This window comes from Dipodomys merriami, unplaced genomic scaffold (assembly GCF_024711535.1).
Source record: "Dipodomys merriami isolate MVZ:Mamm:240054 unplaced genomic scaffold, mDipMer1.0.p SCAF_37, whole genome shotgun sequence".
NCBI classification, from domain to species: domain Eukaryota; kingdom Metazoa; phylum Chordata; class Mammalia; order Rodentia; family Heteromyidae; genus Dipodomys; species Dipodomys merriami.
In genome coordinates, this window is record NW_027205270.1 from 13,023,531 (window position 1) to 13,038,751 (window position 15,221).

The following is a 15,221-nucleotide window of genomic DNA, read 5'->3' on the forward strand; positions in this document are numbered from 1 at the left end:
AGTTCTGTCACTGCGGTACTTTTGAATAGGAAGAAGTTTCTCTCACAGGATTGGAGGCCTAGGGATTTGCCCACAGGAAGACTTGGCCTGCATGAGAAATTGCTTTCCATCTAGTCAGGCTGAGGACCTTGGAGCTTCATGAAAAGGCTTCCAGAATGCCATGTGTGGTTCACATTCAGGCTGTCTCTTGCTCTGTCCTTTGGCTCCTGTAGCTGGATTGATAGCACCTGGATAGAGAAAAGAGCCGTGACTCTGTAGACACCTTGATCTCTTGAGTCTGAATATCTTATTTTGAAGTTAGAGTGACACAGATTCTGTCATGGGGTCTCCACCCCTACCCTTTATAGCCAGACTGAGTGGGTCAGACTGAGATTTGCTTCACATGGAGACTCTCAGGCCAGGGAAGAGTGTTCATGTGGGCTCATGTGTCTTTCTAAGACCTGCTTGAACCCTGGGCCTGGGGTACTGAAGGGCAGAGGTCTGAGAACCTGATTAGCAACTTGTCTGGCTCCGAGACATCCACTAAGCCCTTCCCAGCAGGTCCCTTGCCTACCCCAGAGATGTCTTTCCAAGGTCCAAAGACCGAGCTTCACCTACCAAGGAGTAGGTTCCCTGTGGCCTGGCTAATGTTTGGGCAGAATTGCTTGCGCTCACTTGCAGGTACTTGCCAAGTATACATTTCTTTATTTCTTTTTGCTCAAAGCTGTGGATTATTTCTTACATTTTTTGCATGAGGACTTTAATTCTGTAGTAGCATCCTTTCTCTAGAACACTTGAACCATCTCCTGCTATGATGATATTATTACCCAAACTTCATGAAAAAAAACCTGATTCAGCCAGGCATACATAGTGTTGCATGCTTGTAATCCCAGCACTCTAGAAGCAGAGGCAGAAAGATCATGAATTTGAGGCCAACTTAGACTGTATAGTGAGTCACCATCTTAAATACAAAACAAACAAAAAAGCCAGATTGTGCACAATGGTTCAGGTAACCTCAGTTACACAAGAGGCAGAAATCAGAATTATCAGAATTATCGGTCTGGTCAAAAAATTAAAGATCCCATTTCAAAAATAAACCCAGTATATAGCACATTTGGTAGTATCAGCTATGCAAGAGGCTATCTGTAGGAGGATCAAAATCTGAAGGTAGGCCCAAAGCAAAGAAAGGCTGGGGTATGGCTTAACAGGTAGAGTTCCTGTGTTACAAGCGTTAGAGCCTAGGTTCAGACTTCAGTACCACCACTACCAATACCACCACCACCACCACCAAAAAGAAAAAAAAAGAAAAAAAAATGCCTGGGGCTCACATTTACTTAAATCTCTAGCTATTCACGAAGCTGAGATCCAGGAGACTGCCATTTGAAGCTAAGCGAGGCAGAAGAGTTCATGAATTTCCATCTCCACAATAACCAGCAAAAAGCAGAGCTGAAAGCATGGCTCAAGTGGTAGAGTATCAATGGAGCAAACGAATTTAATACCCTAAGTTCAAACTCCAGTACAGAAAACAAAAAAGACACAAAAGAAGTATTTGATTGTAAGGCAGTGATACATATGCTGCCACCTACTGGAAGAAAAGCATTATAACATGACAAAAATTATAGGTCTCCAAGCTTTCACACTCTCGATTCCCTTCCTATCAACTGGTATCATTATAGATCAACTATTCATTACAACAGGTGTTATTGTTCTGACTTTGAGAATCAGGCACTTCCCACTTTAGGAATTCTTAGAACAGGGGGTGAGTCTGACCAAGGCACATTAGATTGCTGAGCACTGTGCCTGATGCCTGGAATCCCAGGAGTCTGAGATCTGAGGACCTTGGTTCAAAGCCAGCCCAGATGTCCAGAAAAGTCTGTAAGACTTTTATCTCTAATTAACCACCAAAAAGCCAAAAATAGAGTGATGGCTTAAGTGCAAGAGAGTCAGACTTGAGTGAAAAAAGCTAAAGGACAGTGTCCAGTCTCTGTGTTCAAGTCCCAATACTGGAATACACACAAAAAAGAAAAGGTACATTAGATGTATATAGGAATATATCAAAGGAACCCCCCTTGTACAGATAAAAAGAATTGAATGCTGGTACTGGTAGTGTATGCCTGTAGTTTTGGCTCCTCAGGAGGCTGAGATCTGAGGATCAAGGTTCAAGCCAGCCCAGGCAATTAACCACTAAAAACCAGAAACCCGAAAGTAGTGTAGTGGCGTAAGTGGTTGAGTGCCCAGACCTTGAGTTCTATCAAGCTTCAGTAGCAGCACCACACACACACACACACACACACACACACACACACACACACACACACACACACACACACACACATTTGGTTTTTTATTTTATTTATTTATTTATTTATTTTTTGTGTCCGGTCATGGGCCTGAACTCTGGGCCTGAGCGCTGTCCCTCAGCTCTTCAGCTCAAGGCTAGCGCTCTACCACTTGAGCCATAGCGCCACTTCCGGCTTTTTTTTTTTCTGGTTATGTGGTGCTAAGGAATCGAACTCAGGGCCTCGTGCATGCAAGGCAAGCGCTCTACCACTGAGCCATCTTCCCAGCCCCCACACTTTCTTTTTTTTTTTTTTTTTTTTTTTTTTGTCGGTCGTGAGCTACAGCGCCACTTCCGGTTTTCTGGTGGTTTATTGGAGATAGGAGTCTCACGGTCTCTCCTGCCCGGGCTGGCTTTGAACCGCGATCCTCAGATCTCAGCCTCCTGAGTAGCTAGGATTACAGGCGTGAGCCACCAGCGCCCGGCTTCCCACACATTTGTTTTTAAAGAATTCCACTTAGATGTTCATCTGTGCCCATCATTAACATTTCATTATTTGGCTAAAATTTCACAAATATTTTAAAATGTTTGTGAAATACTGCACCAGATATACTGAAATTATTTCTTATGAATCTCATAATTAGACAAATAATTATTTTACTGCGCAAATGGTGTAACCAATATGGAAGGGCAAAGGTTGGAACATATCTTTTGGTGTTCAATTAGACCTAGAGGAGGGCTGGGAAGGTGACTCAGAGGACTGTCAAGAAAAAAAAAATACTATTATTATAAAGGTGATATATAGAGGGGTTACAGTTACATAAGTCAGGTTAAAAAATACATTTCTTTTTTCTTTCTCTTTTTTTGGTCATGGGGCTTGAACTCTGGGCCTGGGTGCTGTCCCTGAGCTCTTCAGCTCAAGGTGAGCGCTCCACCACTTGAGCCACAGCTATACTTCTGATTTTCTGAGTGGTTTATTGGAGATGAGAGTCTCATGAACTTTCCTGACCAGGCTGGCTTTGAACCATGATCCTCAGATCTCAGCCTCCTAAGTAGCTAGGATTATAGGCATGGGCCACCGGTGCCTGGCAAGAATACATTTCTTTTTGGACAATGTCATGCCTTCTTTTGCTCTCTCCTAGTTTTTCCCTCTAGTTCCAACCCACAAGTTGTATAGTTCATTTTCAACATTGTGCCTAGTGAGTACCACTGCTACATTTGTTCACCCTTTGTTCCCTCCATTTCTGTGCTCCTGCTTACTCTCCCAAAGACAGATAAACAAGCAAACAAGATAAAAAGAAAAGAAAACAAAAACAATAATGAAGAAAAAAATCCCTCCCCCATTTCCTGGAGTTCATTTAGATAAATATTATTATTATTTTTTTTGGGGGGGGGTCCAGTCGTGGGGCCTGAACTCTGGGCCTGGGCGCTGTCCCTCAGCTCTTCAGCTCAAGACTAGCGCTCTACCACTAGAGCCACAGCACCACTTCCGGCTTTTTTCTTTTTGCTTATGTGGTGCTGAGGAATCGAACCCAGGGCTTCATGCATGCAAGGCAAGCGCTCCACCACTGAGCCAACTTCCCAGCCCTAAATATTATTTTATATGCTCAGAGACACAGGGGCATTACACCTCTGTGTTCTTCTAAGAATATCCTCTTCTGGTCCTAGCGGTTTCCTTTGAGAGCCACTAGAAATGATGACCTTCCAGTACTATACGCATATTAACCTACTCACACCTCCCCCCCCCCCCCATTGTGTGTTTTACTGGAGCTTGAACTCAAGGCCTCACTCTTGCTAGGCAAGCATTTTATCACTTGAACCACATCTCCAGCCTTTTTTTGGTAATGGTTATCTTCAGCAGCTGGACTGGGCTGTGATCTTATTTGTCATCTCCAAGTTTCTGGGGATAACAACAGGCACTTGCCATGGGTTGAGATGGAGACTCAAGAACTTTTATTTCCAGGCTGACCTCTAACTTCAATCCCCTGGTCCCAGCCTCCCAAGTAGTTAGAATTAGAGGCTTGAGCCACTATGCTCAAGATCTTGATCAATCCCGAGATTGATCACCAAGTGCCATTTTCTAATAAAGACAAAGGCCAATGCAGAGACAATAAAAATGAACTTGGCATTGCTAGAAAATTACTCAGAAATGATGAGGACATTGTCTAAGAACATCGGAGCCACATTGATGAGGGTGTCTGGTGGTCAAGTCTGAGACAATATGAATGACACATAACAATTGTAATAGATTCTAAGTCATTATACGTCATGGGGACTGCAGATGCAGCCCAGTGGTAGATCACCCACCTAGGTTATAGAAAAATACAAATAGCCATTATTCCAACTGACACAAATACCTTATTGAATAAATAAGTAAATAAGGAAAGAGAAAACTCTTGTTTCCTTAGAATTTCAATAAACAAGTATAGAAGGGATGACAGAAACAGAATAAAAGATGACAACAATAATTGTTGCAGCCAAGACTCATCCAGCCTGGTGCCAGTGGCTCATGTCTGTAATCCTAGCTACTCTGGAGGCTGAGATCTGAGGATCTTGGTTCAAAGCCATCCCGGGTAGGAAAGTCTGTGAGACTTTTATCTCCAATAAATCACTAGAAAAACCAGAAGTGTTGCTGTGGCTCAAGCAGTAGAGTGCTCACCTTGAGCTAAAGAGGGCAGGGACAGAGCTCAGAGTTCAAGCCCCAGGACAAAAACAAGGGGGGGGGGCTGGGAGGGTGGCTCAGTGGTAGAGTGCTTGCCTTGCATGCATGAAGCCCTGGGTTCGATTCCTCAGCACCACATAAGCAGAAAAAGCTGGAAGTGGCGCTATGGCTCAAGTGGTAGAGTGCTAGCCTTGAGCTGAAGAGCTAAGGGACAGTGCCCAGGCCCAGAGTTCAAGCCCCACAACCGGAAGAAAAAAAAAAAAAGAATCATCCAGAGCTAGGTGCTGGTGGCTCATACCTGCGATCCTAGCTACTCAGGAGGCTGAGATCTGAGGATCCAGGTTCAAAACCAGCTTGGGTAAGAAAGTCTGTGAGATACTTATCTCCAATTAACTGCCTGAAAACAGGAAGTGGTGCCGTGGTTCAAGTGGTAGAGTGCTAGCCTTGAGCAAAAAGGTTCAGGGACAGTGATTCCTGCAGGCCTGGAGTTCAAGCTCCAGGACTGACAAAGAAGAAAAGAAAAGGAAAGGAAAAGAAAAGAAAAGAAAAGAAGAGAAAAGAAAAGAAAAGAAAAGAAGAAAGAATCATCTAGACCCTGAAGGTAGTGTGTGATAGGAAACAGAACATTTCTCCTCATAAGACACTTATTCATTACAAAGGGAAAACATTAACTTCCCAGGGGCCTAATCTGGTGGGCTGCGCCTTCCCAGAAAGATCAAGTTAATGTCACCAGACACTTGTGTAGCTGTGTCCTGGGCCTCCTACTATGATGACTGAAAAGGACACAATGTCCCTTTTGCAGGGTGGTGGTTAAAACGCATTACTGTAATCTAATCATGCAAAACACCAGATACACTCAAAGTGAAGAACATTCTATGTAAGTGTCACCATCATGACACAAGAGTGAGGAAACTGTCCCAGAGCAGAGGAAACAAAGAACACAGGACAACTCAGTGCAGCGTGTGTTCCTAGGCTGGGTGCTGTTACAGAAAAAGTACATTAGGGGGAAATTGACATTTGAATAAGCAGTCTGGTTTTACTAATCATGCAGTGGTGACATAAAATGTTAACCTGTTAGAACACTGTGGTGTATATGCTAGGCAAGGCCTAGCCCACACATCTGCAATGTTTTTAGTTTAAAATGAAATATTAGCTAGACACGGGTGTCTCATGCCTGTAATCTGAGATCTGAGGATCATGTTTTGAAGCTAGTGCGGCATGAAAGCCTCTGAGGTATTTAGCTCCAATTAACTACCAAAAAGCCAGAAGTGGACCTATGGCTCAAGTGGTAGAATGTCACTTTTCAAGGAAAAAGGTAAGGGACAGTGCCCAGGCCCTGAATTCAAGCCTCAGTACCAGACAGAAAAGAAAAAAAAAATCAAATCCATATGCTTTAGCTTTTTAGCTTTTTAATCTGGTGCAGAAGTGGAGCTGTGGTTCAAAGTGGTAGAAATCTTTGACCACAAAAACTCAGGGACAATGCCCTGGCCCTGAGTTCAAGCCCTACTACTGGCCAAACAAACAAACAAAAAACTAAACTGGTGGCTCATGCCTGTAATCCTAGCTATTCAGGAGGCTGAGATCTGAGGATTGCAGTTTGGAGCCAGCCCAGGACAGGAAAGTCCATGACCAATTAATCACCAGAAAATTGGAAATGGTGCTGTGCATCAAAGTAGTAGAGCATTAGCTTTGAGCAGAAAAAGCTCAAGGACAGTACCTGGGCCCCGGAAAAAAAAAAAAAAGCCTTTGCCAATGGTTTACACCTATAATCCTAGTTCTCAGGAGACTAAGATCTAGAGGATCAAGGTTTAAAGCCATCTTGGGCAGAAAAAGGCAATAGATTCCAAAATAGCAAACAAAAAGCAAGGCTGGAGATATGACTCAACTGGTAGAGTCCCAGCTATGAGAAGAAAGCTGAGCGCGTATGAGAGGCCCTGAGTTCAAGCCCTAGTACCAGCCTACCCTATACCACCTCCTTCCCCCACAAAAAACATATTACAAAATGTATCTTTTTTTTTTTTTTTTTTGCCAGTCCTGGGCTTGAACTCTGGGTCTGGGCACTGCCCCTGAGCTCTTCAGCTCAAGGCGAGCACTCTACCACTTGAGCCACAGTGCCACTTCTGGCTTTTTCTGCTTATGTGGTGCTGAGGAATTGAACCCAGGGCCTCATGCATGCAAGGCAAGCACTCTACCACTAAGCCACCTTCCCAGCCCTGTATCATGTTTTTGATTACCAAAGATTTGGATTCCCTCAGCCAGAGCTTAAAGTTATCTGGTTTTCAATTTTTTTTTCATCTAGCCAATGAGAACTTCTGTCTTATTTCTCCCTTTATCACAAAAGAATGAAGGGAAGTATTTAGGCAAACATTGAGCAACACACAGTCAATGTTCCTGAGCTGTTTGAGCTGAATTGCAACAACACACACACTGGATGAACCAAGCCCTCTTGTTGAGGAATATTCTCATCTCATTCTGGCTTATGTTCCTACATTTCACGGATTTCCCCAGCATGGTCCTGAGAATCACGCGACTTAACATTTCCTGCTTTCACAATGTTGGCCCTTGAGAGATGCACTTCAAGGGAGTAGAGGAAACAGCTCATCTCTGCTTGAGACCAGGAGGATGACCAGGGTTGCTGAATTACCACCCACCAGGCAGTGTTTCACGTTTTAATGCTTAAACCAATCCTAAGGCGTCTCCGATGCTACACATTTCAGACTGGATGACTGGTTGAGACTCTTTCTTACACACCCAGCTAGTTAAGTGGTGGCGCCAGCCTCTGGATTTCAGCCAGCAGCTTCCAAAGCTCATGTTCTGATGAATAAGAACAAGAACAGGGGGTACAGGACTGAGCTGTGGGGCTCAGCTGGGGAGAGATCAGTCCTTTTAAATCTGATTGCAGTTCTTCCTGTTGAGTCTAGGAACAGAAAGAGATCCTTGAAGCTAAAGCCCAGACAGTGGCTCTGGGAGGCGGGTTTGACGTCAGGTTTGTTCTCAGGGCTGCAGAGGTGACGGGAAGGAGCTGCCACCTCGCTCCCCCATGCCCACTCTTATCGCCAGATCTTTAGCTAACCATTTAGCAACTTCTCTCATCAGTGCCATGATCTGGAACATTGGGAGGTTCTGATTCATGGAGGTTCCCCCCGACTCCCACCCACTTCGGGGCACCCTGATATCTAAGGTACTTCACACTCGCTCCTGTTACTATACTGGGCCTCAGTGTTGATCTCCAGAAAGACTCAAGCACTCCATATGGACAAGTATAAGATGGAAACTTCACTAGAAACAAACCCAAAAAACAAACTCCCAGGATTTTCCTCTCTCCCTCCTTCCCTTCACTCTCTCAGAATTGTTTATCACAGAAGTAATAGATTGGATTGATATTTTCTTGCTGTTTTTTTGTCAGTTGTGGGCCTGAACACTCTCCCTCAGCTCTTCAGCTCAAGACAAGCTATCACTTGAGCCACAGCGTCACTTCTGGTTTTCTAGTGGTTTATTGGAAATAAGAGTCTCACAGACTTTCCTGCCTGGGCTGGCTTTGAACCGTGATCCTTAGATCTCAGCCTCCTGAGTATCTAGGATTATAGACGTGAGCCATCGGTGCCGAGCTCTGTGACATTTTTGTGTGTGTGTGCCAGTACTGGGGCTTGAACTCAGGGCTGAGGTGCTGTCTCTGAGCTTTCTTGCTCAAGGCTAGTGCTCTACCAATTTGAGCCACAGCACCATTTTTGGTCTTCTGATGGTTAATTGGAGATAAGAGACTCAAACACTTTCCTGCCTGGGCTGGCTTCAAAACATGATCCTCTACCACCAACCATTCTGCCACTTGAGCCACAGTTCTACTTCTGGCATTTTGGTTGTTAATTGGAGGTAAGAGTTTCAAAAGTTTTGCTGCTTCCCCTGGCAGGCTTCAAATCATGATCCTCAGATCTCAGCCTCCAGAGGAGCTAGGATTATAAGTGTGAGCCTCTGTCCCCTAGTTTTTGCTGTATGACTTTCAACAAGGGGACTGCTTGCTGTCTCTGAGCTTTCCAGAATTCAGCTGTCAGTGAGATGTGGGTGCAGATGATTTATTTCTAGGTTCTCTGCTTCCAGCACCTTCATTTATGGCACCAAGAGCGCATCACCAGGGTGGAAGGAAGCCAGGCCCATTCTTGGAGGACTTAAAGGTGCTTGCTCTTTTTTGGGGGGTGGGGGGTCCTAGAGCTTGAACTCTGGGCCTGCACACTGTCCCTGGGCTTTTTTGCTCAAGGTTAGCGTTCTACCAATTTAAGCCACAGTGCCACTTCTGGTCTTCTGATGGTTAATTGGAGATAAGAGACTCCAACACTTTCCTGCCTGGGCTGGCTTCAAACCATGATCCTCAGATCTTGGCCTCTTGAGTAGCTAGGATTACAGGCATGAGCCACTAGTGCCTGGCTATCTTTATTCCTGTGGAAGAGCTTGGCTTGGTGGAAGGGAGGGATTATGGCAGCTCTGTCTGCATATAATTAGGGCTGACTCAGAAGCAAACACGCCATGTGTTAAAATAAGAGTTGGCATTTCTGAGAAGGGAAGTCCAGGAGCCAGCCAGGGCCGGATTAGCTGTTGATAAGGGGCTTGGCATTGTTCTAGCCCTCCCCGGAGGCCCAGATCACATCCTAGAGGAGGAGCCAGGGCCTGAGGTTGGGACAGTGGAGATGGAGCTGGGGAGCGGTCTCAGAGGCGATCTGGGGCTGTGGTCCAATGGTTAAAGGGCACAGTTTGGCGTCTGTCAGGCAGGCAGGCTGGCTCTGTTTTTACTTAACCCAGTGCTCTGGCTTGTCACCTGATCTATTCTCACTCCAGGGCCAGAGTAGGGTTGAGTGGAGACAATGGACAGGAGCTCTGAATGTCTAGCCGGCAGTCTGAAATAGCCCTACAAGGGCCAGCAATGCTTGCCAGGTCCCCACCTGCCCAAGGTCAAGACAAAAGCCAGAACACGGGGAAGGGGAACCTCTCCAGTTTAGGCACTTCAGTCTTGACAACAAAGGTTGTCAAGAATGTGAGGAAACTACTGTTTACGGTTTTCCCAAGTGTTCCACTCAAATGTGTCCTAAACGTTTGTAGGCTGAGATGGATCCGGGAGGCATGTAGATGTCAGCCAGAGATGGCGTTAAGGACTTCCAGTTCTTAGAGAGGAGGCCTGGGCTGGAGAAGAGGCCATTTCTCTTCTTATTCGTGGGGGTACATGTCAGTCTGCAGCTGAAAATGAGCCAGAGAAGGACTTGGGGACGGAAGCACAGAACCCAAGGACAAGATTTAAAAATTTTGTTTTTTGGTGCTGGTCTTGGGGCTTGAACTCAGGGCCTGGGTACTGTCCCTAAGCTTTTTGAAGGCTGGCGCTCTACCATGCTGGGGCCACAGCCCCACTTCCAGCATTTTGGTGGTTAATTAGAGATCAGAGTCTCTTGGACTTTGCTGCCTCAGCTGGCTTCAAACCACTAGCCTCAGATCTCAGCCTCCTGAGTAGCTAGGATTATAGGGTGAGGCACTGGTGCCTGGCTGAGAGCAGGATTTTGTGTCCAGCTCTGGAAGAACAAGAATGAAATCACACCCTAGGGGGACGGCGGACCAAAAAAGAGTCATATTCTTTCTCATGACCTCAGCCTGCCTCACTAATCTAGCTGGTTGGTTATCTCTATGGATATCTATAGACCCAGTCTCTCAGTTTGGACATTGCTGTTCATGACCTTAAAGTGTCTTTCTTCATGTAGTGGCTACCTCAGGTTCTGCAACTTTTGATCTTCTAAAGACAGAACATGTCTCCAACTTTCCCAAGACTCTGGGTCTCAGCCTTATCTTGTAAGGAGAGCATGTAGTTGTCATGGACCGGGACTTCATCTCCTAATCTTACGGGCTGAGCTAGGTAAAACAGGCTATTGGAACAATGAGAATCCTTCACTTCTTCAGCTGCTGTGGGTGGGGATATTCTTGTATTCCAAAGAGGTAAACTGCAGAGACAAGGGAGCTACGGGTGCAGAGACTGGACTGGGGTGTGGTAGGGGAAGGGCACTTCCTGAAATTGAGGCTTTGAGAGAAGAGTCCAGAAAGGAAAGGAGGATCTAATCGGGACAAAACATATTCATATCCAGAAGCTATATAATTTATTCACATGAAGAGTGGTTTGGACTCTTATGTATTAAAATTGCTCTTGAAGCTCATCTATAATCTGATTACCATTAACCAAGATAGCTAAAATGTCTGATTTCTCTGGAAGGTTATTTTATTTTATCTTTTGTCAGTCGTGGGACCTGAACTCTGGGCCTGGGCGCTGTCCCTCAGCTCTTCAGCTCAAGGCTAGCGCTCTACCACTTGAGCCACAGCACCACTTCCAGTTTTTCTGCTTACGTGCTGAGGAATCAAACCCAGGGCCTCAGGCATGCAAGGCAAGCACTCTGCCACTGAGCCACCTTCCCAGCCCCTGGGAGGTTATTTTTGAGCAAGATAATCTCAGAAGAGAATTAGGGGCATTTAAGACCAACACATTTATCACAGCCAGGAGAGAAATCTCCTGCCTTGAAAGAAACCATAAAGGAAAGGTCTAGAATATGTCTTTGGGGAAACCTGGACCCATTCCTAGATCACAGACCTCACAATCTGTTAGAATAAGGCATAATCTTTCCAGATGGTTCCTATATGCATTCAGGGTTTTAAGGCACTGGCCTAGAGAAAGACAACAGGCCTTCCCTTTCTCCATGACAGACACTCAGTATTTGGAAATTGCCAGTAGAAGTCAACAGGGCAGAGTCTACTCTGTGTTTTTGGCCTTGGGCTTTGAGAACTGCTGTTAAAGCATCTTATGAGCCCTGTAGCTCACACCTGTAATCCTAGCTATTCAGGAGCCTGAGATTTGAGGATCATGGTTTGAAGCCAGCCTGGGCAGGAAAGTCTGTGAAATTCTCCAATTAAACACCCAAAAGCCAAAAGTAGAGCTGTAGCTCAAATGGTAGAGTGTTAGCTTTGAGCTCAAAAGCTCAGAGACAGCACCCAGGCCCTGAGTTCAAGCCCCAAGACTAGTGTACACACAGTTACTCCTACTTCTGCAGCTACTCCCACTTCTCAGCCTCCCAGTAGGGCAACTCTTGATTATCTACTACATTTCCAGAAGAAAACGATAGTGGCAGTGCTCACAGAACTGCAACTGTCTTGGTTTTCTGGAACTTTCTCAGTTTGAGCACTGACTGTTCTGCATCGAGAAACCCTGAAGTAAGCTGAAGTACTGGTTGTGTTGCACAGTGCTTACTCAGTTGGTGCACAAGTCAGGAAAGGTAACAAGTTGAAGCTCAGAAAAGCCCAGCTGACCAATGTTAGCATCACCTCAGCTCCAGCCTATGGCCTCTTGGTGGAGTCTTTTTTCCAGGTTCCAATTCCTAAGTCTTTCTTGGCACTGGGCTCTGCCCTAGCCTGGAACAAGCTGGCTTTTCTCACACCCACACTAGCACATTCATAAGAGGGAAAAAAGCAGGTATTGTTCAAACTTATAGCAGGTTATATTCTAGGAAAAGGTGGTGTACAGTAAAAACAGATAAAAATGGGATCATTTTTTTTCCCACAGAAACAATACCATCATGAGAATTCCTGAGCAAGAGAAAGAGTTCTATAAAAAGTTGCGACCTGTCCATAAAAAAATTTCTCTTGGGTAACACCTTGAGAAATCAAACCTCAAAAATGATTAACTGAAAGTTAAATACTTCTCCACTTGACTGTGTTAGCCAAATATATGTGTGTGTGTGTGTGTGTGTGTGTGTGTGTGTGTGTGTATAAAACCAATATTTGATTAGACATGATTCTGCATATAAAACACACATATATACGTATATATAATCAGCCATTAGTCGCATGCAATATTCTTTTTTCTTTTGTGCCGATACTGGAGCTTGAATTCATGACCTATCCTGTAGCTTTTCCACTCAAGACTGGCACTCTACCACTAAAGCATACCTTCACTTCTGAATGTTTGGTGATTCATTAGAGATAAGAGTCTCATGGACTTTCTTGCCCAGGCAGGCTTTGAACCATGATCCTCAGATCTCAGCCTAATAAGTAGCTAGGGTTAAAGGTGTGAGTTGCTAGTGTTCAGTCCTAGAAGGATTATTTGAAGCCTTATCAGAACCAGAAAATATGCCTCTCCCTCCGAGCCACCTGAGTACATTTGGCAGAGAGGAATGATAAATGTTCAAATTCACTGCATAACAATGTGAATAAGCCACAAGTGACAGATAACACCCACAGGACATCTGTGTGTGTAAGATCTTGGCCTGGTCATAACATTACAGGCTGTTTGGGTAGTAGAAGTCCAACTGAGGGCTTCCTACCAGCTTTTAATTGCAACTATTGACCATCTCTTAAATACTATTTTGTAGTAAAAATTCTATCTTTCAAGTCGGGTACCCAAGGCTCATGCTTGTAATGTTAGCTACCCAGGAGGCTGAAATCTTAAGATTGCAGTTCAAATCCAGCCTGGACAGGAAAATCTGTGAACTCTTATCTCCAATTAACCACTCCAAAGTCAGAAGTAGAGCATTAGCCTTGAGCACAAAAGCTGAGGGACAACATCCAGGCCCTGAGTTCAAGCCCCAGGGCCAACACATAAACAAACAAACACTCTGACTTTCATTCTCTACTAACATTTATGCCCCTGTGTCTGCTGTAATCAAATTAATAGGGACCCTGCTAAATGCTGCCAGAGATCCAGCTCCCCGCCCTTCTCAGTGTGTCAGATGGGAGTAGGGAAACAGAGTCGGCTCAGAATATGCACCCTGTGAAGCTTGAGGCCGGGTTTCTGGGTCTTCAGCCTTCCTTGGAAGGGAAGAAGGTGCTCTTTGGGGTGGGTGCAGATGATTGGGCCAGCTGTGAGGTCTGCTGGGTGTGGAGGACAGGCAGACAGTCGGACTGGCCGAATGACCAGTCTAGGGGGGAAATGTGTGCCATGGCAGCTGAGGGAGGCAGCCTACAAAGCTAAACTGTCCCCTTAAATCCAGGGAAGAGCCGGGCACCGGTGGCTGTAATCCTAGCTACTCAGGAGGCTGAGATCTGAGGATGGCGGTTCAAAGCCAGCCCGGGCAGGAAAAGCTGTGAAACTCTTATGGCCAATAAACTACCAGAAAACTGGAAGTGGCGCTGGGGCTCAAGTGGTAGAGCACTCACCTGGAGCTGAAGAGCTGAAAGACAGTGCTCAGGACAAGAGTTCAAGCCCCATGACCACCACCACCACCACCACCACCACCAAAATCCAGGGAAGGGAGAACCTTTATAGGTGAGAAACTATAAAGCCAGGAACCTCCTCCCCATACTCCCCCCACCTCTCCCTTGCAGTGAGTAGCAGCGATTAGATCAGGTGCTGGGGAGAGGTTATATGATTCTCCACCACGGCCCTCATGTCTCTGATGGGAGAAGACACCAAACTTGCCTCAGGCTCTAAATATGAATCCCAGGCCCTCAGTCCACTCACCTTGGAATCCCATTCATCTTCCAGCTAACCTTGGAAGACACCCTTAGTCCTCCTGTGCCTCAGAGTCCTCATCCTTCCTCCTCCACCCTACACACGTGCTGAGAGGAGAGAGGCAGAGGTAGAGGCTCTTTGTGAGGAAGGATGAATAGAGGGCGATCTCAGTAGGGAAGTAAGAAGGACATCTGGGAATGGAGCTGTCTCAGATCTTTTTGTTGTTGTTGTTGGTTGTGGGCTTGAACTCTGAGCTGGGAGCTGTCTCTGAGCTCTTTTTGCTCAAGGTTAGTACTCTACCACTTTGAGCCACAGCGCCACTTCTGGTTTTCTGGTGGTTAACTGCAGATAAGAGTCTCATAGCCTTTCCTGCTTAGGCTGGCTTTGAACCATGATCCTCAGATCTCAGCCTCTGAATAGCCAGGATTACAGGTGTGAGCCACCAGCACCTAACTTGGCTTTTCTTTTCTTTTCCCTCCCTCCTTCCCTGCCTCCCTCCCCCCTTCTTCCCCCCTCTCTCTGTCTCTCTCTCTCTGTCTTTCTTTCTTTTGCCAGTCTTGTGCCTCGAACTCAGGGCCTGAGCACTGTCTCTGAGCTTTTTCTCAAGGCTAGTGCTCTACCACAGCACCACTTCTGTTTTTTTTTTTTTTTTAAATGTATGTGGTACTGAGGAATCAAACCCAGGACTTCATGCATGCTAGGCAAGCACTCTACCACTAAGTCACATTCCCAGACCCCCCCCATCTCCCCCTCTCTATTTTTCTTTCTTTCCCTCCCTCCCTCCCTTCCTCCTCCCCCTCTCTTTCTTTCTTCTTTCTTTCTTTCTTTCTTTCTTTCTT